The sequence below is a fragment of the Trematomus bernacchii genome, unplaced genomic scaffold (genome assembly GCF_902827165.1).
Source record: "Trematomus bernacchii unplaced genomic scaffold, fTreBer1.1, whole genome shotgun sequence".
NCBI lineage: Eukaryota > Metazoa > Chordata > Actinopteri > Perciformes > Nototheniidae > Trematomus > Trematomus bernacchii.
Genome location: NW_022987704.1, coordinates 223,608 through 246,693, shown reverse-complemented (window position 1 = coordinate 246,693; position 23,086 = coordinate 223,608). Strand labels below are relative to the sequence as shown.

The following is a 23,086-nucleotide window of genomic DNA, read 5'->3' as shown; positions in this document are numbered from 1 at the left end:
TTTTCATATATCATTATATCGTCGTTATTCATTTGTTTTTAAAGCTCAATAAATAACAAAGAAGACCTTTGACCGGCACTTTTATAATTTTGTCCGGAAGATTTAAACTTTAACACACGTTGACTGGCGAAAAACTCTGCCCGGATCCCTTGGCCCCCACCGCGGAGAATAAACAGAAGTGCAGCCATGACAACCATTCTTCTTCGCTGCTTTTGTGGAGGAAGTTGCTGCTTTTGGTGGAGGAAGTTACAGCACCACGTACAGGTTCGGCATATGTACTGCAGCTTTTCCAGCGTTTGGATGTAAACGGAGCCGTCTCGTGGAGCTTGACACAATCCGGTGTATATTGCGTGGGGACGGAAGGTTTTTTGCGGTTGCATTTGCGTTACTCCGATGCGTTTTGCCGTTTTCGTCCCCGTGGAGCCGGGGGCCTAAGTCTTTAGCTGCTTTACACCTCCTTTGTCCTCCCCTTTCAGAAAGAGCAAGGCATCACCAGATCCAAGAGCCCCTCCAGTCCAGTGGACCCCCTTCCAGCAGCTCATTGACCGGGTCCTGCGTCCCACTCTCAGTATGCAGATATCCGGATGACTACATCGTTCAAAGTGAGATGTTGGGGCAGGTAAAGGCGGGGCTCCAAGCTAACCTGAAGAAGAGTGAGTTGGGGTATCTGGGGTCGATGGGGTCTCCTCTTTGGGTGCCGGGATGGGTGGGAGGTGGTGGTAGGTAGCAGCAGGTGTATGTGCAACACATCTTCAAGAAAAGCTTTAAGTACAATGGATTGTTTTTGTTCATTTCATATTGAGGAGAGCTAACAGGAAGTCTCTCATCAGCTGCAGTCTTCTTCTTTATTCTCCAAAATGCCTCCACGCTCCTCTGGACGTCTCAAACTCGCCCCGTGACGAATAAACTGAGAACAAATAAAACCTGAGCTTGCAGATTTGTCTGGAACACCAGAAACACACTGAACCAATAACTACATTTTAATTAAGTGTTGAAACCTCAATAAATAAAGTGCACTTGGTACGACCTCTCACCTTTCTGTGTGTCTTCACTTCCTGTCACCTGAGAGGAGAAGGAGAGAGAGAGAGAATGATGATGATGATAAAACAAAGAGAAACAGCCAGAATGATGAAGAGAGAAAGAAGAGTGTTGTTTTCCTCTGAGGTCATGCTCCCTCTTAGGTGCCTTACAAACAATGGACGTCCGCTCTCGGGAGCGTCGGAGTGGTGCGGTCACCCTAAGTGACAGACCTAAAGTATCCGGGATTCAGGCACCTTCCCTGGCTTGTACATTTTTGGTGATGCGCCCTGGAGATATCAGACTATTTTAAACAACTTTTCCCCGCCTTTCAAACACTTATTCCGGGGTTTTAGTCAGTCATTTTGCACAATATCATTTAACATTGACGCTCTCCTGAAAAAGCACATATTCTGTGCATTTTCAGGAGACCGTCAATGTTAAATGATTTCGTGCAAAATGACTGGCTAAAACTCTCTTCCAGACATTTAAAAATACTTTCCCCGACCATTTAAACATTATTTCTGGCTTGTAAAGTGCAGTTATGCGCCCTGGATGTTACGATCTGTCTGTGTTGGGTTTTGTCTTGTCTTTTTCTGTCTTTGGTTTCCTGTTTTGTTTTGAAAAGTGTTCACCCCTGTCCTGCCTGATTGCCCGATTGTGTTCACCTGGTGCCCCTGTGTTTTCTCCTCCCTCCTCACCTGTGTCTTGTTTGTGTGATTGGTCTTCTGTGTATTTTAGTTCTGGTTTTTCTGTCTGTCATGGTTGGTTCATTGTTTGTAGTTGACTGTGTGTCACAGGGTAGTGTTCTGTGTTTCTACTTTGTACCTTGGAATAAAGGATTATTCTTGGAAATCTGCATTTGGGTCCTGCCTGCTTACTCAACCCTGACAGAATGAACCAACCAGAAATGGGCCCAGCAGATCCATTTGAGGTGGAATTACAACATTTTACCTTTTCTTTGGCTTGCTGCTATAGTAGGTGGAGGGGAGCGTCCAGTGTTCAGCAGAGAGAGGCTGCTCTGGCAGAGGCTCACCAGGTGGCAACAGTGGATCCATCTCTAGTTAAGTTCTTACCTGACTGGATTTTGGATTTCCTCTCGACGTGTGATTCCCGGCCTGCTAGCCCCAGGCATGCTAGCCCCCTGCCTCCCAACTCCCAACCTAACACCATACATCTCGGTGTGTTCCGTCTGAAGTCAACCCCTGCTTCTTCCCCATTTCCTGCTCCTGTCCAGGAGCCGTTCGCGGGCACTCGTCTGGCTTTTGGAGGTCCACGGAGCCTCCAAAAGGCTCCTAGGAGAAGGAGTCGCAAGTCCAGGCTAGCAGCCCGACCCCCAGAAGCCATGCTTTGGGCTCCAGTACAGGCCCCAGCAGCCATGGTTCCGTCTCCAGAACCGGCCCACACAGCCATGGTTCCAGCCCCAGTTCTGGCCCCAACAGCCATGGTTCCGCCCTCTGTTCCGTTCCAGCACGCCATTTCTCAGGAACATGAGCAGGCGTGGCGAGACTTTGAGGAAAGCCAGCGGTCCTTGGCTCTATGCTTCCCGGGCCTCGCTGCTCGGGTCTCGACTTTGACGTCTTCTGCTGCATTTCCTGCCTCCTCCAGTCCACCTGTGGATTCCACTCCAGCCCCTCGTCTCCTGTCGGTGGTCCGGCCGACTCCAGCACCCCGTCTCCTGTCGGTGGTCCGGCCGACTCCAGCACCCCGTGTCCTGTCGGTGGTCCGGCCGACTCCAGCACCTCGTGTCCTGTCGGTGGTCCGGCCGACTCCAGCACCCCGTCTCCTGTCGGTGGTCCGGCCGACTCCAGCACCTCGTGTCCTGTCGGTGGTCCGGCCGACTCCAGCACCTCGTGTCCTGTCGGTGTTCCGGCCGACTCCAGCACCCCGTCTCCTGTCGGTGGTCCGGCCGACTCCAGCACCCCGTCTCCTGTCGGTGGTCCGGCCGACTCCAGCACCCCGTCTCCTGTCGGTGGTCCGGCCGATTCCAGCACCTCGTGTCCTGTCGGTGGTCCGGCCGACTCCAGCACCTCGTGTCCTGTTGGTGGTCCGGCCGACTCCAGCACCCCGTGTTTTGTCAGTGGTTCGGCCCACTCCAGCCCCTCGTGTCCCGTCGGTGGTCCGGCCGACTCCAGCACCCCGTCTCCTGTTGGCTCTCCGGCCGACGCCAGCCCCCCGTGTCCTGTTGGCTCTACGGCCGACGCCTACCCTATGTCCTGTGATGTTGGAGGGTCCCGCCGACTACTCTCCTGCCGGGGGTCCTGCCAACCCTATGTCCTGTGCTGTTGGAGGTCCCGCCGACTACTCTCCTGCCGGGGGTCTTGCCAACTCCGTGTCCTGTCCCATTGGGGGTCCCGCCGACTACTCTTCTGCCGGGGGTCTTGCCAATCCTATGTCCTGTGATGTTGGAGGTCCCGCCGACTACTCTCCTGCCGGGGGTCTTGCCAACTCCATGTCCTGTCCCGCCGACTACTCTTCTGCCGGGGGTCTTGCCAACCCTATGTCCTGTGCTGTTGGAGGTCCCGCCGACTACTCTCCTGCCGGGGGTCTTGCCAACTCCATGTCCTGTCCCGTTGGGGGTCCCGCCGACAACTCTCCTGCCGAGGGTCCTGCCAACTCCACGTCCAGTATCGTTGGAGATCCTGCCAACACCTGTTCCGCTGTGGGCCCTGCCAACCCCAGATTCTGTCCTGTTGGGGGTCCCGCCGACTGCTGCTCCGCCGGGTTTCCTGTCGACACCTGTTCCGCTGTGGGTCCTGCCAACCCCATGTCCTGTCCTGTTGGGGGCCCCGCCGACACCTGCTCCGCCGGATTTCCTGCCAACACCAGATCCTGTCCTGTTGGGGGTCCCGCCGACACCTGTCCCGCCGGGGGTCCTGCCAACTCTGTGTCCTGTTCCGTTGGTGGTCCAGTCGACACCAGCCCTTGCTCCATCCGGGGTCCCATTGACACCAGCCCTTGTCATGTTCAGGATCCCGTCTACGCCTGTCCCGTCGGCTCCGGTTCCTGTCCGGCCGATACTGGGTCCTGCCCGGCCTCCGGAGCTGTCCCGTCGGCGCCTTCCTGCCCGGCCTCCGGAGCTGTCCCGTCGGCGCCTTCCTGCCCGGCCTCCGGAGCTGTCCCGTCAGCGCCTTCCTGCCCGGCCTCCGGAGCTGTCCCGTCGGCGCCTTCCTGCCCGGCCTCCGGAGTTGTCCCGTCGGCACCTTCCTGCCCGGCCTCCGGAGCTGTCCCGTCAGCGCCTTCCTGCCCGTCCTCCGGAGCTGTCCCGTAGACGCCTTCTTGTTCGCCCTCGAGCCCGGCCCCCTGAGTGCCGCGGTCTTCGCCCTCGAGCCCGGCCTCCTGAGTTCCCCAGCCGTGGTCTTCGCCCTCGAGCCCGGCCCCCTGACTCTTCCAGCCGCTGCCTTCGCCCTCGAGCCCGGCCCCTTGAGTTCCCCAGCCGTGGTCTTCGCCCTCGAGCCCGGCCCCCTGACTCTCCCAACCACTGCCTTCGCTCTCATGCCTGGGTCCCCGAGTTCGCCCGCTGTGGCCTTCGCCCCTTTTTGGACTCTGCCTTGCTCCCGGGCCGTCCGCCCGGGACCCCTTCCGGGCCCGTCCTCCGGACCCCCTCCACCCACCCTGTTGGTCCTGGTTGTGCGTCCCTCCTCCAGACCCCCTCCACCCACCCTGTTGGTCCTGGTTGTGCGTCCCTCCTCCAGACCCCCTCCACCCACCCTGCTGGAATGTTTTGGACTTTTTGGGACGTCTGGGATCCGTCCCTTGAGGGGGGAGTACTGTTACGATCTGTCTGTGTTGGGTTTTGTCTTGTCTTTTTCTGTCTTTGGTTTCCTGTTTTGTTTTGAAAAGTGTTCACCCCTGTCCTGCCTGATTGCCCGATTGTGTTCACCTGGTGCCCCTGTGTTTTCTCCTCCCTCCTCACCTGTCTTGTTTGTGTGATTGGTCTTCTGTGTATTTTAGTTCTGGTTTTTCTGTCTGTCATGGTTGGTTCATTGTTTGTAGTTGACTGTGTGTCACAGGGTAGTGTTCTGTGTTTCTACTTTGTACCTTGGAATAAAGGATTATTCTTGGAAATCTGCATTTGGGTCCTGCCTGCTTACTCAACCCTGACACTGGAGGTATTATACTATTTCAAACAACTTTTCCCCGCCTTTCAAACACTTATTCCTGGGTACAAGTCTTATCTTCCCCCCCCTGGGTGTGTGTGAGACAAGTGAACTGAGTCAGCCTGCCAACAAGCAGCAGTGTGCTGTCATTTGAAACATGTACCCCCACTTTTCAACACACTTTTACCCACGTTTTGAGCACTTTCTCCTGGGTCAATGTGTCCTTTTTCCCCCCCTGGGTGTGTGTGAGACAAGTGAACTGAGCCAGCCTGCTAACAACCACCAGTCTGCTGTCATTTGAAACATGTTCCCCGACCTTTGAACACACTTTTTACCCATGTTATGCGCCCTGGATGTATCAGCCTATTTTAAACAACTTTTCCCCGCCTTTCAAACACTTATTCCGGGGTTTTAGTCAGTCATTTTGCAGGATATCATTTAACATTGACGCTCTCCTGCAAATGCACATATTCTGTGCATTTTCAGGAGAGCGTCAATGTTAAATGATATCCTGCAAAATGACTGGCTAAAACTCTCTTCCAGACATTTAAAAATACTTTCCCCGACCATTTAAACATTATTTCTGGCTTGTAAAGTGCAGTTATGCGCCCTGGAGGTATTATACTATTTCAAACAACTTTTCCCCGTCTTTCAAACACTTATTCCTTGGTACAAGTGTTATCTTTCCCCCCCTGGGTGTGTGTGAGACTGAACTGAGTCAGCCTGCCAACAAGCAGCACCGTGCTGTCATTTGAAACATGTTACCCCACTGTTTAACACACCTTTACCCACGTTTTGAGCACCTACTGCTGGGTCAATGTGTCCTCCAACGCCCCCCCCTGGGTGTGTGTGAGACAAGTGAACTGAGTCAGCCTGCCAACAAGCAGCAGTGTGCTGTCATTTGAAACATGTTACCCCACTTTGACACACCTTTACCCACATTTTGATCACTTACTGCTGGATCAATGTGTCCTCTTTCGCCCCCCTGAGTCAGCCTGCCAACAAGCAGCAGTGTGCTGTCATTTGAAACATGTTACCCCACTGTTTAACACACCTTTACCCACGTTTTGAGCACCTACTGCTGGGTCAATGTGTCCTCTTTCGCCCCCCCTGGGTGTGTGTGAGACAAGTGAACTGAGTCAGCCTGCCAACAAGCAGCACCATGCTGTCATTTGAAACATGTTACCCCACTGTTTAACACACCTTTACCCACGTTTTGAGCACCTACTGCTGGGTCAATGTGTCCTCTTTCGCCCCCCCTGGGTGTGTGTGAGACAAGTGAACTGAGTCAGCCTGCCAACAAGCAGCACCATGCTGTCATTTGAAACATGTTACCCCACTGTTTAACACACCTTTACCCATGTTTTGAGCACTCTTTCCTGGGTTGAAAAGACATGTGCTGTAGCCTGGTTCTCTCCCAGTACTGGGTACTAGTTAAAGCCACTATCACCACCACATTTAAACCAGATGAACTGGTAGTTATCCGGGGTGCTGCAGAGTCATTTTCAGGCTCCTCTCCACAATTGTCCCCCTAAAATGATTTTAAATCATTTTTGCATTTAAATGCATTTATTCTATCATTTATATGGTTCCCCAACACAATGCACATAGTCTGGAGCTCACTGGGGTCCTGCATATAATTTAATCAGGCGTTTTAACACTTTTTCCCATGAAAATGATTTTTAATCACTATCATGGGGCTATGAAAATAAAATTCCGGGTAATGCAGAGCACAAGTGCACCTTTTACTATTTAAATGTATTTGTATTATATATATTTGGGCTAGAAAGGTGATCTCTCTGGGTGATTTAGTCAGTTTATGGAGCTTAGCCCAAATATCCTGGATGATCCAGGCCGAATTTGGGTGCTCATAGGCGGCCTGCCAGGCGCCCCCACCCGTGGAAAGCAAAAAGAAGTGAAGAAAACGCTTAATTATATCTTAAAATAATCAAAAATGAAGTTTTGAAAAATTGTCAAAAAATGTATAAGTGCTAACAGGAGAAGTGGCCAGGTGTTTGGCGCTTCGGGCCGATTTTTCCCCTTCTCCGATGGTTGGTGCAACGGAGAAGGGGAACAAGTCCCTCCACTTCTCTGGCAAAAAGATTCATCCATACTTTTCAGACTACCGTCCGCACGAAATCGGAAACCCAGTTTTTGGGTGCACTCAGAAAAAAAACGGCTGTTGGAAATCATGGAAGAATATATCCGCTCACCAAGCACTCTGAGTGGGCCTAATTTTGTGCCTCAAGACCCCCCAGCCTGGTTCTCCGAATACTTTAAGTTCGACATGGAGGAATGTAGGTCACTTGGCAGGTGACTCTACCCGATTTTGAGGCACTATTTTGGGACATGATTTTCTCATTTTCACCCCTTTGGCCGGTTCTCCCAAATAGTTTAAGTTCGACATTTTGAGACATGGAGGAATGTAGGTCACTTGGCAGGTGACTCTACCCGATTTTGAGGCACTATTTTGGGACATGATTTTCTCATTTTCACCCCTTTGGCCGGTTCTCCCAAATAGTTTAAGTTCGACATTTTGAGACATGGAGGAATGTAGGTCACTTGGCAGGTGACTCTACCCGATTTTGAGGCACTATTTTGGGATACAATTTTCTCATTTTCACCCCTTTGGCCGGTTCTCCCAAATAGTTTAAGTTCGACATTTTGAGACATGGAGGAATGTAGGTGACTTGGCAGGTGACTCTACCCGATTTTGAGGCACTATTTTGGGATACAATTTTCTCATTTTCACCCCTTTGGCCGGTTCTCCCAAATAGTTTAAGTTCGACATTTTGAGACATGGAGGAATGTAGGTCACTTGGCAGGTGACTCTACCCGATTTTGAGGCACTATTTTGGGATACAATTTTCTCATTTTCACCCCTTTGGCCGGTTCTCCCAAATAGTTTAAGTTCGACATTTTGAGACATGGAGGAATGTAGGTCACTTGGCAGGTGACTCTACCCGATGTTGAGGCACTATTTTGGGATACAATTTTCTCATTTTCACCCCTTTGGCTGGTTCTCCCAAATAGTTTAAGTTCGACATTTTGAGACATGGAGGAATGTAGGTCACTTGGCAGGTGACTCTACCCGATTTTGAGGCACTATTTTGGGATACAATTTTCTCATTTTCACCCCTTTGGCCGGTTCTCCCAAATAGTTTAAGTTCGACATTTTGAGACATGGAGGAATGTAGGTCACTTGGCAGGTGACTCTACCCGATTTTGAGGCACTATTTTGGGCCATAATTTTTACATTTTCCTGGTTCTCCAAATAGTTTAAGTTCGACATTTTGAGCCATGGAGGAATGTCAGGGCAGTCGACAGGGGACTCTACCCGATTTTGAGGCACTATTTTGGGCCATAATTTTTACATTTTCCTGGTTCTCCAAATAGTTTAAGTTCGACATTTTGAGCCATGGAGGAATGCAAGGGCAGTCGACAGGGGACTCTACCCGCATTTGAGGCACTATTTTGGGACACAATTTTTTCATTTTCACCCCTTTGCCTGGTTCTCACAAAAGTTGAGTTTGATCATTTTGCCCACGGAGGAATGTCACGGGAGTCGACAGGGGACTCCTGCGGGGTCATGAGGCACTATATTGGGGTACAATTTTCCCATTTTGACCCCTTTTCCTGGTTCTCACAAAAGTTGAGTTTGATCATTTTGCCCATGGAGGAAAGCCATGGGAGTCGACAGGGGACTCCTGCGGGGTCATGAGGCACTATTTCCGGGTACTTTTTTTCATTTTCACCCAAATTTCCCTGGATGAAATATATATATATTTTTTTTGTTTTTAGCCCAGTTTTGGCCACAGCGTTGCCTGGAGGATAGGACCGAGATATGACAGACTCTCTGGCCGCCTCACAAGTCACTATTGTCGGACACTTTCTTTGCTTTACCCCGGTTCTATCACTCTTTCCTCCTTTGACCATACAACCCGTTTCCTGCTGGGGTGGTGCCTGGTTCCGGGGTACCCCAAACCCTCTCATGGTCGGGGCACCATGTATTGATGCATCGGACCCAATGTTGCCATCACCAGCACCGCGTTGGTGCGGAGGTGGGACCATCCAACCCGGTGGTAACCCAAGCCTTCCCTTGGTCTGTGCACCATGAATTGATGCATCGGACCCAATGTTGCCATCACCAGCCCCGCGTTGGTGCGGAGGTGGGACCATCTGACCCGGTGGTAACCAAATACCTCCCTTGGTCCATGCATCCAATTGATGCATCGGACCCAGTGTCGCAACCACCGATCACGCTAACGCATATAAACGGAGAACTATAACATCATTTTGATCAAATTCATTGTGTGTGTTTCAGTAAGGATGTCATCTGAATGCCCGGTGAGCAGACTCTTCTATCTGGCATTGAACAAACACCTTAAGCACAAGCATGCAGTGCGGAACTTGGAGGAGAGGGGAATCCTCCTGAAAATAGCCAGTGGAAGGATAAATGTTCGGACCAAACCCTGTCCCATCGCTGGGTGTTCGTACGCTGGGAAGAGACTGGACCGTCATGTACAACATGACCACCCTGAGTTGTCCCGACATGAGGCACAGCAGGTCATGGCAAGGCTGAAGCATAGTGTGGCACTGCAGTTGCTCCATGACCTCCGTGAGACTAACCCCATCATTGGAATGGCTACATCATTGGATATAGACAATGAGGAGTAATACCCCGGGCACCCTCCACCCTTCTCCCCACATACCGAGTGTGACAACGAGGACTGCAGGCAGGTGATGCTGGAAAATGTGGCATTGAGGGCTCAGAAGGATGCCCTCAATGATGAGGTGAAGACCCTGCGCTCCAGGCTGAAAAAGGAGCTAAAACCCAGGAAGCAGAGTGCTGCTGTGCTTGAGGAAGAGGACGAATGTATACGATTTAAGGGCCTGGCAATCCCAAGTACCTCCGGCATAAACACAGTAGCAATACCCCTGTGAAGAGCCCGGTGAAGACTGTCATGCAGTCCCCAGTAACCTCCGGTAGCGGGACCCCTGTGAAGAGCCCGGTGAAGACTGTCATGCAGTCCCCAGTAACCTCCGGTAGCGAGACCCCTGTGAAGAGCCCGGTGAAGACTGTCATGCAGTCCCCAGTAACCTCCGGTAGCGAGACCCCTGTGAAGAGCCCGGTGAAGACTGTCATGCTTGCAGTAGCCTCCGGTGGGAAGAGACCGGTAAAGAACCCTGTAAAGAGCCCAGTGAAGACTGTCATGCTTGCAGTAGCCTCCGGTGGAAAGAGACCGGTAAAGAACCCTGTGAAGAGCCCAGTGAAGACTGTCATGCTTGCAGTAGCCTCCGGTGGGAAGAGTACGGTCAAGAACCCTGTGAAGAGCCCAGTGAAGACTGTCATATTACCAGTTTCCTCCGGTAGCGAGACCCCTGTGAAGAGCCCGGTGAAGACTGTGATGTTTGCAGTAGCCTCCGGTAGCGAGACCCCTGTGAAGAGCCCGGTGGAAACTGTCATGTTTGCAGTAGCCTCCGGTAGCGAGACCCCTGTGAAGAGCCCGGTGGAAACTGTCATGTTTGCAGTAGCCTCCGGTAGCGAGACCCCTGTGAAGAGCCCGGTGGAAACTGTCATGTTTGCAGTAGCCTCCGGTAGCGAGACCCCTGTGAAGAGCCCGGTGGAAACTGTCATGTTTGCAGTAGCCTCCGGTAGCGAGACCCCTGTGAAGAGCCCGGTGGAAACTGTCATGTTTGCAGTAGCCTCCGGTAGCGAGACCCCTGTGAAGAGCCCGGTGGAAACTGTCATGTTTGCAGTAGCCTCCGGTAGCGAGACCCCTGTATGCCGGAAGACCCGTGCCTCTAAGCTGGCTAAGGACTTGCCCTCTCCCTCAAATTACTGGTCCACTGGGTATGGACGGGGGAATACCATGCGTGAAATCACGTTGCCTAGAAGCATGGAGGCGTACCTTCAGACATACTTGGATCATTGTTTGGGTGTCGCTCCGACAGTAAAACAGAAAGACAATGTTGTGTCGAAGATCAGCCGGATAAAGAACTTCATAGTATACATGGCCCATGGTGTTAACCGCCTGTCAGACTGGCTGTTCCTAAGAAACATGAAGATGATCCGTGGCTGGAGCGAGTATATTGTAAAGCCGGGCCGGGCAGTCACAACATCAGAGTTCTTCCTGAAGAATGTGCACCAGTTCATGGGGTACATGTCTGAGTCAAAGCCCCGGGGGTGCAGGCTCACCCAGTCTGATATGACCCACATAATGAGAGAGGTGAAAGCCAACATGAAACACTTGAATAAGGCAGTCACTCTACATCAGTTTAAGGTGAAGAGGAACAAACTGGATCGTCTGCCGAGCCAGGCGGAGCTTCTCGCCGCCATGGCGGCCGCTGAGAAGCGCATCCCGGAGCTCCTCGACCTGATGGCCGGCACGCCGACCTCAACCACCCAGAAGCTTCTCTATGGCTATCTCACCCTCCATTGGAGCCTCCTGTATGGCCACCGTACGGGCGTGTACGCAAACATGAAAAACAGTGAGGTCTTAGAGGCAGCCATAAGGGGAACTGCTGAGGGCTACATCATCCATGTGCAGGATCACAAGACGGCCAAGACATATGGCGAAGCACAGCTGGCGCTTACAGTAGAGGAGTTTAGCTGGGTCATGCGGTGGATGGGGATTAAAGAGGCATTGCTGGGTCCTCAGAATGAATTCTTCCTTTTCACAAGGGGGAATCGGGCCTCCAAGAACCTGAACGCTCACTTGAAGAGGGCATGGGCTGATGCTGGGCTAGAAACAGCCGTCACCTTCACAATCCTGCGCACTGCCCTGGCTGACAATATCAAGCATCACCAAGATCCAGAAAGCCGGTCGATTCTCGCCAGGTTTATGTGTCACGACGTAACCACGGCGGACCGGTTCTACGCGAATGCGCCAGGAATAAAGGAGGCATTGAGAATCCGCTCCATGTTCAGGGCGTCATCAGATGCGGCAGCAGCTGCTGTCACGATCTGTCTGTGTTGTGTTTTGTCTTGTCTTTTTCTGTCTCTGGTTCCTGTTTTGTTTTGAAATGTTTTCCTCCTTGTGTCTTCTCTGTTCCTTCTTCCTGTGTTTGCCTTCCTGTCTTAGTTTCCCTGGTGTGTCTGATTGTTTGATTGTGTTCACCTGTTGCCCTTGTGTTTCTGCCTCCCTTACCCCAGCTGTGTCTCGTCTTGTGATTACCCCTCTCTGTATTTAGTCTTGTCTTCCCCGTGTGCCTTGTCGGTTCATTGTTTGTTTCTGTAGAACCTATGTGTTTCATGCCATGCTATTGTTCAGCTTTTGGATTAAAGCTCGTTTTTGTTTCTAGACCTTGTTACTTTGTTTGATAGTCTGCATTTGGGTCCTACCCTTCCACGCATTCCTGACAGAATGAACCGACCAGAATTGGACTCAGCAGACTCTGATTGTTTGTTGCTACAAGCGGATCGTCTTGGGTGCTCTCTGGAGTACATTTTTTATACCTGGAGAGACGCCACATCTATACGGGGTAGAGTGGCGGCTTTGAAGGAGGCACGCCGGGAGGTTGCTCGCAAGCCCGGGCTCAGGGGTTTGTTGCCTGAGTGGCTACAACATTTTACATGTGTTCCTGGAAGCTTTTCTCAAGCCTCTAACCCTTTCCTGGGAACCGACTACTGTGATGTTGGAGGTCCACAGCGTCTCCAAAAGGCCTCTAAGAGACGCAGGGCCAGGATTCCAGCCCGTGCCCCAGCAGCCATGGTTTCAGCCCCAGGTCTGGTCCCAGAAGCCATGGTTCCAGCCCCAGTTCTGGCCCCAGCAGCCATGGTTCCGGCCCCAGTTCCGGCCCCAGCAGCCATGGTTCCGGCTTCAGTTTCGGCTCCAGTACTGGCTCTCCGGCCGACGCCAGCCCCCCGTGTCCTGTCGGTGGTCCGGCCGACTCCAGCACCTCGTGTCCTGTCGGTGGTCCGGCCGACTCCAGCACCTCGTGTCCTGTCGGTGGTCCGGCCGACTCCAGCACCCCGTCTCCTGTCGGTGGTCCGGCCGACTCCAGCCCCTCGTGTCCTGTCGGTGGTCCGGCCGACTCCAGCACCTCGTGTCCTGTTGGCTCTCCGGCCGACGCCAGCCCCCCGTGTTTTGTCAGTGGTTCGGCCCACTCCAGCCCCTCGTGTCCTGTCGGTGGTCCGGCCGACTCCAGCACCTCGTGTCCTGTCGGTGGTCCGGCCGACTCCGGCCCCCCGTGTTTTGTCAGTGGTTCGGTCCACTCCAGCCCCTCGTGTCCTGTCGGTGGTCCGGCCGACTCCAGCACCTCGTCTCCTGTTGGCTCTCCGGCCGACGCCAGCCCCCCGTGTCCTGTTGGCTCTATGGCTGACGCCTACCCCATGTCCTGTGATGTTGGAGGTCCCGCCGACTACTCTCCTGCCGGGGGTCCTGCCAACCCTATGTCCTGTGATGTTGGAGGTCCCGCCGACTACTCTCCTGCCGGGGGTCCTGCCAACCCTATGTCCTGTGATGTTGGAGGTCCCGCCGACTACTCTCCTGCCGGGGGTCCTGCCAACCCTATGTCCTGTGATGTTGGAGGTCCCGCCGACTACTCTCCTGCCGGGGGTCCTGCCAACCCTATGTCCTGTGATGTTGGAGGTCCCGCCGACTACTCTCCTGCCGGGGGTCTTGCCAACTCCATGTCCTGTCCTGTTGGGGGTCCCGCCGACACCTGTCCTGCCAGGGGTCCTGCCAAATCCATGTCCTGTCCTGTTGGGGGTCCCGCCGACACCTGTCCTGCCAGGGGTCCTGCCAACTCTGTGTCCTGTCCTGTTGGAGGTCCCGCCGACACCTGTTCCACCGGGGGTCCTGCCAACTCTGTGTCCTGTTCCGTTGGGGGTCCAGTCGACACCAGCCCATGTCATGTTCAGGACCCCGTCTACGCCTGTCCCGTCGGCTCCGGTTCCTGTCCGGCCGATACTGGTTCCTGCTCGTCCTCCGGAGCTGTCCCGTCGGCGCCTTCCTGCCCGGCCTCCGGAGCTGTCTCGTCGGCGCCTTCCTGCCCGGCCTCCGGAGCTGTCTCGTCGGCGCCTTCCTGCCCGGCCTCCGGAGCTGTCCCGTCGGCGCCTTCCTGCCCGTCCTCCGCAGCTGTCCCGTCGGCGCCTTCCTGCCCGTCCTCCGGAGTTGTCCCGTCGGCGCCTTCCTGCCCGTCCTCCGGAGCTGTCTCGTCGCCGCCTTCTTGTTCGCCCTCGAGCCCGGCCCCCTGAGTGCCGCAGTCTTCGCCCTCGAGCCCGGCCTCCTGAGTTCTCCAGCCGCGGTCTTCGCCCTCGGGCTCGGCCTCCTGATTCTTCCAGCCGCTGCCTTCGCCCTCGAGCCCGGTCCCCTGAGAGCCGCTGCCTTTGCTCTCATGCCCGGCCCCCTGAGTTCGCCCGCTGTGGCCGTCGCCCCTTTTTGGACTCTGCCTTGCCCCCGGGCCGTCCGCCCGGGACCCCTTTCGGGCCCGTCCTCCGGACCCCCTCCACCCACCCTTTTGGAAGTGTTAGACTATGTTTTTTGGGACGTCTGGGATCCGTCCCTTGAGGGGGGGGTTATGTCACGATCTGTCTGTGTTGTGTTTTGTCTTGTCTTTTTCTGTCTCTGGTTTCTGTTTTGTTTTGAAATGTTTTCCTCCTTGTGTCTTCTCTGTTCCTTCTTCCTGTGTTTGCCTTCCTGTCTTAGTTTCCCTGGTGTGTCTGATTGTTTGATTGTGTTCACCTGTTGCCCTTGTGTTTCTGCCTCCCTTACCCCAGCTGTGTCTCGTCTTGTGATTACCCCTCTCTGTATTTAGTCTTGTCTTCCCCTGTGTGCCTTGTCGGTTCATTGTTTGTTTCTGTAGAACCTATGTGTTTCATGCCATGCTATTGTTCAGCTTTTGGATTAAAGCTCGTTTTCGTTTCTAGACCTTGTTACTTTGTTTGATAGTCTGCATTTGGGTCCTACCCTTCCACGCATTCCTGACAGCTGCATCATCATCAGAAGGATGTCTACCGCTGTCAGATGGGGAGACTTCCGAAGAGGGCTGCTATAACAGTACTGCTTCTTCGTCTTCACCTGATGGGTCATTGGAGCAGCAGCGGAAGCGGGAGGGAAAGAGGCAAATGAAGTCGGGACCGGGGCTGGTTGACACTCCTGATGATGGGGCAGGGGCCGTGGACTCAACCTGTTTGCCCTGGTGCACCGTAAGAATTAGACACCTAATTTGGTCCCCTGAATCCCGCTAAACATTGTGAATATGTATACCGTGTATATAATTATTATTATTATAATCCTGGGCATACATTTTGTTAATAGTGCAACACCTCCAGGGCGCATAATTGCACTTTAAAACGTAGGGTAAAACATTTAGTAGTACTGTTATAGCAGCAGTACTGCTACGTGTACATAGTTGATGTTTTAGGCTGTGTGTACTGTGGTTTTTGTTCCTGCAACGTGTAAATAGTTGATGTTTTAGGCTGTGTGTACTGTGGTTTTTGTTCAAATAAAATAAAAAAAATAAAAAAACAATAACCTTGATGGTTACCAGGGGCAGATAAAGTGCCACTTTCCATCAGCACCGGGGAGGCACTCTCCTTGGTGCTGAACCCTGTGATGAGCGCTCAAGTGTTGGCGGAGGAGGTGTAAGCCAGAGGAGGGTGAACAAAAGTTAAAGTGTTTGAACCTCCAGCCCAGAAGGGGGGTGGTGGTGCCAATAAGAAGGCCGAATTTGGATGCTGATGGGCGGACATAAAAGCACCACAAAATCCACCCCCTTTAGGGTCACCAGGGGCACGAGAATACCCTCCACAGAAGGGGGGGTGGTGCCGTGAAGAAGGACGAATATGAATGCTGATAGCGGACATAGCAGCATCATAAATACAACCCCCCTTGTAGGGTCACCAGGGGCACGAGAATACCCTCCACAGAAGGGGGGGTGGTGCCGTGAAGAAGGACGAATATGGATGCTGATGGGCGGACATAGAAGCACCATAAAAACCACCCCCCTTGTAGGGTCACCAGGGGCACGAGGTTCTGGTGGGTGTGAATACCTGTGTTTAGTCCGTGGGGGAGTGCTTAACTGTGGGGGCCCGGGGACTCACGGTGTGCAAGGTTATGGAGGTGCCACTGTTATGGGGACATGCTGGAGGTCTCGAGTCCGTCCTTGGGGGCTCTGTGAGCGGGCAGAGAGAGGTGATTTCCCCCTGGTCTCTCCTGGAGGTGCAGAGTCCCACTGTTAGGGACTGCTGCTGGAGGTCTCGAGTCCGTCCTTGGGGGCTCTGTGAGCGGGCAGAGAGAGGTGATTTCCCCCTGGTCTCTCCTGGAGGTGCAGAGTCCCACTGTTAGGGACTGCTGCTGGAGGTCTCGAGTCCGTCCTTGGGGGCTCTGTGAGCGGGCAGAGAGAGGTGATTTCCCCCTGGTCTCTCCTGGAGGTGCAGAGTCCCACTGTTAGGGACTGCTGCTGGAGGTCTCGAGTCCGTCCTTGGGGGCTCTGTGAGCGGGCAGAGAGAGGTGATTTCCCCCTGGTCTCTCCTGGAGGTGTAGAGTCCCACTGTTAGGGAGTGCTGCTGGGGGTCTCTAGTCCGTCCTTGGGGGCTCTGTGAGCGGGCAGAGAGAGGTGATTTCCCCCTGGTCTCTGCTGGAGGTGCAGAGTCCCACTGTTAGGGAGTGCTGCTGGAGGTCTCTAGTCCGTCCTTGGGGGCTCTGTGAGCGGGCAGAGAGAGGTGATTTTCCCGGTCTCCGCCCTGGAGGTGTGAAATAACCAGAATCCTACTGTTAGGGACTTCTGCTGGAGGTCTCCTGCATTTAAACAGATTCACCAGTTTATAACGTTACTTTAGCCCTGATCAGAGCCCTGTTTTATGGGTAAGACAGCGATGTGCTGTACCCTGGCTCTCTGGCTCTCTGAGACCCTGCTAAAAGCAGTGAGTCTGCTGCCTGCATTTAAACAGATTCACCAGTTTATAACGTTACTTTAGCCCTGATCAGAGCCCTGTTCTCAAATCGTATTTTCAAAATCTGACCCTCTGCCGTAACTCCGCTCCCCGAGGTCCTAGAGATTCGGCGATGGTACCGTTGGATGCGGGGTACGTGTAAATGGGGGGGTAGAGAAAAAGCCTGAACCGAACAGAGCTTGTTATCAAAAGTTATGGATTAGTAGCAATATTTCACAATGGAGCTCTCCGGGGTGCTGAAGGTCATTAGTCCGTCGTTTGGGGGTCTGTGAGCGGGCAAATAGAGGTGATTTTCCCCTGGTCTCTGCTGGAGCTGTGAAGGAAACAGAGTCCCACTGTTAGGGACTGCTGCTGGAGGTCTCTAGTCCGTCCTTCGGGGCTCTGTGAGCGGGCAGAGAGAGGTGATTTCCCCCTGGTCTCTCCTGGAGGTGTGAAATAACCAGAGTCCCACTGTTAGGCACTGCTGCTGGAGGTCTCTAGTCCGTCCTTGGGGGCTCTGTGAGCGGGCAGAGAGAGGTGATTTCCCCCTGGTCTCTCCTGGAGGTGTAGAGTCCCACTGTTAGGGACTGCTGCTGGAGGTCTCTAGTCCGTACTTGGGGGCTCTGTGAGCGGGCAGAGAGAGGTGATTTCCCCCTGGTCTCTCCTGGAGGTGTAGAGTCCCACTGTTAGGGACTGCTGCTGGAGGTCTCTAGTCCGTCCTTGGGGGCTCTGTGAGTGGGCAGAGAGAGGTGATTTCCCCCTGGTCTCTCCTGGAGGTGTGAAATAACCAGAGTCCCACTGTTAGGGACTGCTGCTGGAGGTCTCTAGTCCGTCCTTGGGGGCTCTGTGAGTGGGCAGAGAGAGGTGATTTCCCCCTGGTCTCTCCTGGAGGTGTGAAATAACCAGAGTCCCACTGTTAGGGACTGCTGCTGGAGGTCTCTAGTCCGTCCTTCGGGGCTCTGTGAGCGGACAAAGAGAGGTGATTTTCCCGGTCTCCGCCCTGGAGGTGTGAAATAAACAGAGTGCTACATTTTGTAAATAGCAGAATACCTCCATGGCGCATAACTGCACTTTACAAGCCAGGGAAGGTGCTTCAATCCTGGGTATACATTTTGTAAATAGTGCAATACCTCCAGGGCGCATAACTGCACTTTACAAGCCAGGGAAGGTGCCTCAATCCTGGGGTAAACATTGTTTAATTGTTTAAGTGTTTTTAAATGTATGGAACAGTGTTTTGTCTCTTTCAAAACTCTCCCGCCATTGGCCGGATACATGGGGACGATTTTATATTCACTATGGCCGTTAATATTCCAGTGAGACGAAGTACGTCCGGTGACGGGAGTGATCCCATGTTAATTTTGTCCAAAAACCAGAGCATTCCCTCATCCCTCAAAGAGTTTAGTATCTTGATGAATGGAGGATATGGTTTCAGTACTCACAGGTCTTCTGGATCTTGGCTCTGATCGTCTTACCCCTTCCGATCCTGTAGAGATGAACACAATCCAACAGCTTTAGATCCAGTTTAAATAAGTGTTAGTTCTTTGAGTCAGCTTCAGAGTCCTGATCTCATGCTTTACATCCCATCAGATCTTCTCTGCAAACACTACGACTGCCTGCCACAGCTCTCAGCTGCATGACAGGAAGTAACCAGTCATTGGTCTAGAACAGGGGGGTCCAAACTCTTTTCCCCGAGGGCCACATACAGAAAGATATATAAAGGTCTGGGCCGCTCTCTAGAGGTATGTTGCCTCATAAGTTCAGTTATAAGTCAGAAACCTCAGATGAAGGTAAAGGATGCTTGTTACTTGAAGATGCTTTAAGAAACAACAGCTCCCAGCTCTCCAGAGGGTTCACTTTATTCTGTCAGCAGCTCATTCCTTAAAGCAGGATCTTCAGATTGATTATAATCACAGGAAATATGAAGGGTCTATTTCACGCTTGTTATACAAATAAGTTATTGGGCTTTTTTCTTATCAAGTTAGATTTGTTAGAACATGTTTTCAGCTTTAATGACTGAATTTATTTAAAAAGTGGGATTATGAACACATGAATACTACTGAGTAATATATGTGTACATATATATTTAAGAAGTACAATATAAGACAAGCACAAGTTTCATTAGTGGGTCATATTTCATTATACTTTCAGAATTTGCTGAGGGCGGATTCAGAGGGCCGCATTTGGCCCCCGGGCCGCAGTTTGGACACCCCTGGTGTAGAAACTAAAAACATCCCATAAGAACAGACCACCTTTCCCACTCTTCTGTAAAACCCCGTCTGTTAGAGAGTTGATTACTAAAGTGTGGCTTTGCATGTTCAGCTGGCCTTCTATAGTTGATGGAAGAATGAGAGAGCCTGCAGTCAGTGGGTAACATCACTGATCTGTTTCCCCAGAGAGAGAAACACCTCCCTGTGGTTCATACAATACTGCTGAACCAGCAGAGACCCCTTACTGACCTGAGGGTCTCCAGTCTGCAGTCTGGACTATCCAGAAGATCTCTCAGCAGCTTCTCATCTGAAGCCTTCAGATCGTTCTCTCTCAGGTCCAGCTCTCTCAGATGGATGTTGGACTTCAGAGCTGAGATCAGAGCAGAACAGCTGATCTCTGACAACCTGCAGCGCCACAGTCTGAATAAAGAAAACATGATGAGGATACAAATCAGTTTATAATCAGATGTTACTCAACATTTAAATGAATGGGAACAAAAACATGTCTTCTTCAGAAAGTCAACTTTATTAATGTAAAACTAATATTACTTCAGATGAACTTTATTCAGACGTTATTGTTTACTAAATATTAAAAACATAGATTTACTTTTTACAACTAAGATCTATTCCAGTTCCTTCAAGAATCAGACAACATCTAAGTCTGCAGTTCTTACTTTAGTAGCTACAAATGAAAATATGAATAAAAGAACATTTACAACTGAATGGATGTAAGTTAATGATGTAGAAGAATCAGGATGAATATCTAATGAAACATGAGATCTCCAGCAGTAACAGAGAGTCAGTGAACTGACCTGAGAGTCTGCAGTCTGCAGTCTGGACTCTCCAGAAGATCTCTCAGCAGCTTCTCTCCTGAATCCTTCAGAGTGTTGTGACTCAGGTCCAGAACTCTCAGATGGATGTTGGACTTCAGAGCTGAGATCAGAGCAGAACAGCTGATCTCTGACAAACTGCAGTCCCTCAGTCTGAATAAAGAAAACATGATGTAAGTTTAGAAAACAAAGTTCCTGTTTGAAATAACTCCAGGTTTAATAATCTGTTCAGAGTTAAACAGGGTTTCAAAGGTCTCCTATCTGCTATCTTTAGGCATATATTCTGGGTCTCAGATATATAACAATATATAAAAACATCTCTATGATGTGTTTTGCTCCAAATACCAAACAGATCCTGAATTTTAGAAATCCCTCATATCCCTCTGTTCCAGCTGTTAGAGAAGAGCAGGTTCGGGGTCCTTAGCTTGAAAAAAGAGGAGGGGGAGCAAATGCCTGATCAGAATTACCCGGCAGATACAGCTAAATGCTGCCGTGATTAAACACCATCATGTTCCAAACCACATCAAGGATTCTCTCTGAAACAGCATGGAGCTCAAACTCTTTCTCTCTCAGGTTTACCACAAGGTGAGTTCCTTTTGATTTCCTGCTTCTTCACACATACTCTCTCCAGTACAGGTTAGCTCTGAGTGTTAGCATGCTAATGTAAATACAGACCATATTACTTCCAGATCACGTCTCATTGTTTCTGACAGCAACGTTTCTGATTGGCCCGTGGGTGTAAAGCCCGCCCACATTTTAGTAATGTCGTCATGACGCAGCAAATCTGGATCAGCTCCGTTGTTCCCCCATTTTTAGAGATGTGGGTACGGAGGAGAAGAGAGAGGGGTTTATTTCCTGACACTTTGAGAGTCTCCTGACACACCGGAGACACACGGGGACACACCGGGGACACACCGGGGACACACCGGGGACACACGGGGGACACACCGGGGACACACCGGGGACACACCGGGGACACACCGGGGACACACCGGGGACACACCGGGGACACACCGGGGACACACCGGGGACACACGGGGGACACACCGGGGACACACCGGGGACACACCGGGGACACACCGGGGACACATGGTGATGTAGAGAAGACATCAGAAAGTGCATTCTGCATGATAGGTCCCCTTTAATGTCAGAGATGATGCAGAAACAATCCACTGATAATCTGGAACTTTAACTTTGATCAGATGTTTATCAACTCCTTCATCTCCCTCACAGATCATCAGTACTGACAGCATCTCCACTGACTCATGGAGCACAGAGTGAGTCTGTGGAAGCTCAAACTCTCTCCCTCACACATTCACCTTCTCTCTGTTACTCTGATCAATATGCAGTCATTAGCAAAAGTGGAACAAATAATTTAAATGTATTTGTTCAAATTCAGAAAATCATAAATACAAACAGATGAAGTTCATTCAGTGAACTGACCTGAGAGCCTCCAGTCTGCAGTTTGGACTCTTTAGTCCAGAGATCAGCAGCTCCACATCTGGATCCTTCAGAGGGTTGTTACTCAGGTCCAGATCTCTCAGATGGATGTTGGACTTCAGAGCTGAGGCCAGAGCAGAACAGCTGATCTCTGACAAACTGCATCTCCTCAGACTGAATAAAGAAAACATGATGAGGATACAAATCAGTTTATAATCAGATGTTACTCAACATTTAAATGAATGGGAACAAAAACAAAAAAAATGTCTTCTTCAGAAAGTAAACTTTATTAATGTAAAACTAATATTACTTCAGATGAACTTTATTCAGACGTTATCGTTTACTAACTATTAAAAACATAGATTTACTTTTTACAACTAACATCTATTCCAGTTCCTTCAAGAATCAGACAACATCTAAGTCTGCAGTTCTTACTTTAGTAGCTACAAATGAAAATATGAATAAAAGAACATTTACAACTGAATGGATGTAAGTTAATGATGTAGAAGAATCAGGATGAATATCTAATGAAACATGAGATCTCCAGCAGTAACAGAGAGTCAGTGAACTGACCTGAGGGTCTCCAGTCTGCAGTCTGGACTCTCCAGAAGATCTCTCAGCTTCACTCCTGAATCCTTCAGATCGTTGTCACTCAGGTCCAGATCTCTCAGATGGATGTTGGACTTCAGAGCTGAGATCAGAGCAGAACAGCTGATCTCTGACAAACTGCAGAGCATCAGTCTGAATAAAGAAAACATGATGAGGATACAAATCAGTTCATAATCAGATGTTACTCAACATTTAAATGAATGGGAACAACAACAAAATGTCTTCTTCAGAAAGTAAACTTTATTAATGTAAAACTAATATTACTTCAGATGAACTTTATTCAGACGTTATCGTTTACTAAATATTAAAAACATAGATTTACTTTTTACAACTAACATCTATTCCAGTTCCTTCAAGAATCAGACAACATCTAAGTCTGCAGTTCTTACTTTAGTAGCTACAAATGAAAATATGAATAAAACAACATTTACAACTGAATGGATGCAAGTTAATGATGTAGAAGAATCAGGATGAATATCTAATGAAACGTGAGATCTCCAGCAGTAACAGAGAGTCAGTGAACTGACTTGAGAGCCTGCAGTCAGTGGGTAACATCACTGATCTGTTTCCCCAGAGAGAGAAACACCTCCCTGTGGTTCATACAATACTGCTGAACCAGCAGAGACCCCTTACTGACCTGAGGGTCTCCAGTCTGCAGTCTGGACTCTCCAGAAGATCTCTCAGCTCCACTCCTGAATCCTTCAGATCGTTGTCACTCAGGTCCAGATCTCTCAGATGGATGTTGGACTTCAGAGCTGAGATCAGAGCAGAACAGCTGATCTCTGACAAACTGCAGAGCCTCAGACTGAATAAAGAAAACATGATGAGGATACAAATCAGTTTATAATCAGATGTTACTCAACATTTAAATGAATGGGAACAACAAAAACATGTCTTCTTCAGAAAGTAAACTTTATTAATGTAAAACTAATATTACTTCAGATGACCTTTATTCAGACGTTATTGTTTACTAATTATTAAAAACCTAGATTTACTTTTTAC

The 23,086-nt window shown here is 50.8% G+C and overlaps 1 long non-coding RNA gene across 1 annotated transcript; it reads right to left on the bottom strand.

Moving 5' to 3' along the window:
- Window positions 1-437: 437 nt before the first annotated feature.
- On the bottom strand, window positions 438-19,611 carry LOC117490121. The gene is made up of 4 exons (XR_004556648.1): window positions 19,455-19,611; window positions 18,438-18,481; window positions 1,035-1,062; window positions 438-907 (listed from the first exon to the last, which is right to left on the bottom strand). It is a non-coding gene; the product is annotated as an uncharacterized LOC117490121 (long non-coding RNA).
- Between the last annotated feature and the right edge of the window lie 3,475 nt (window positions 19,612-23,086).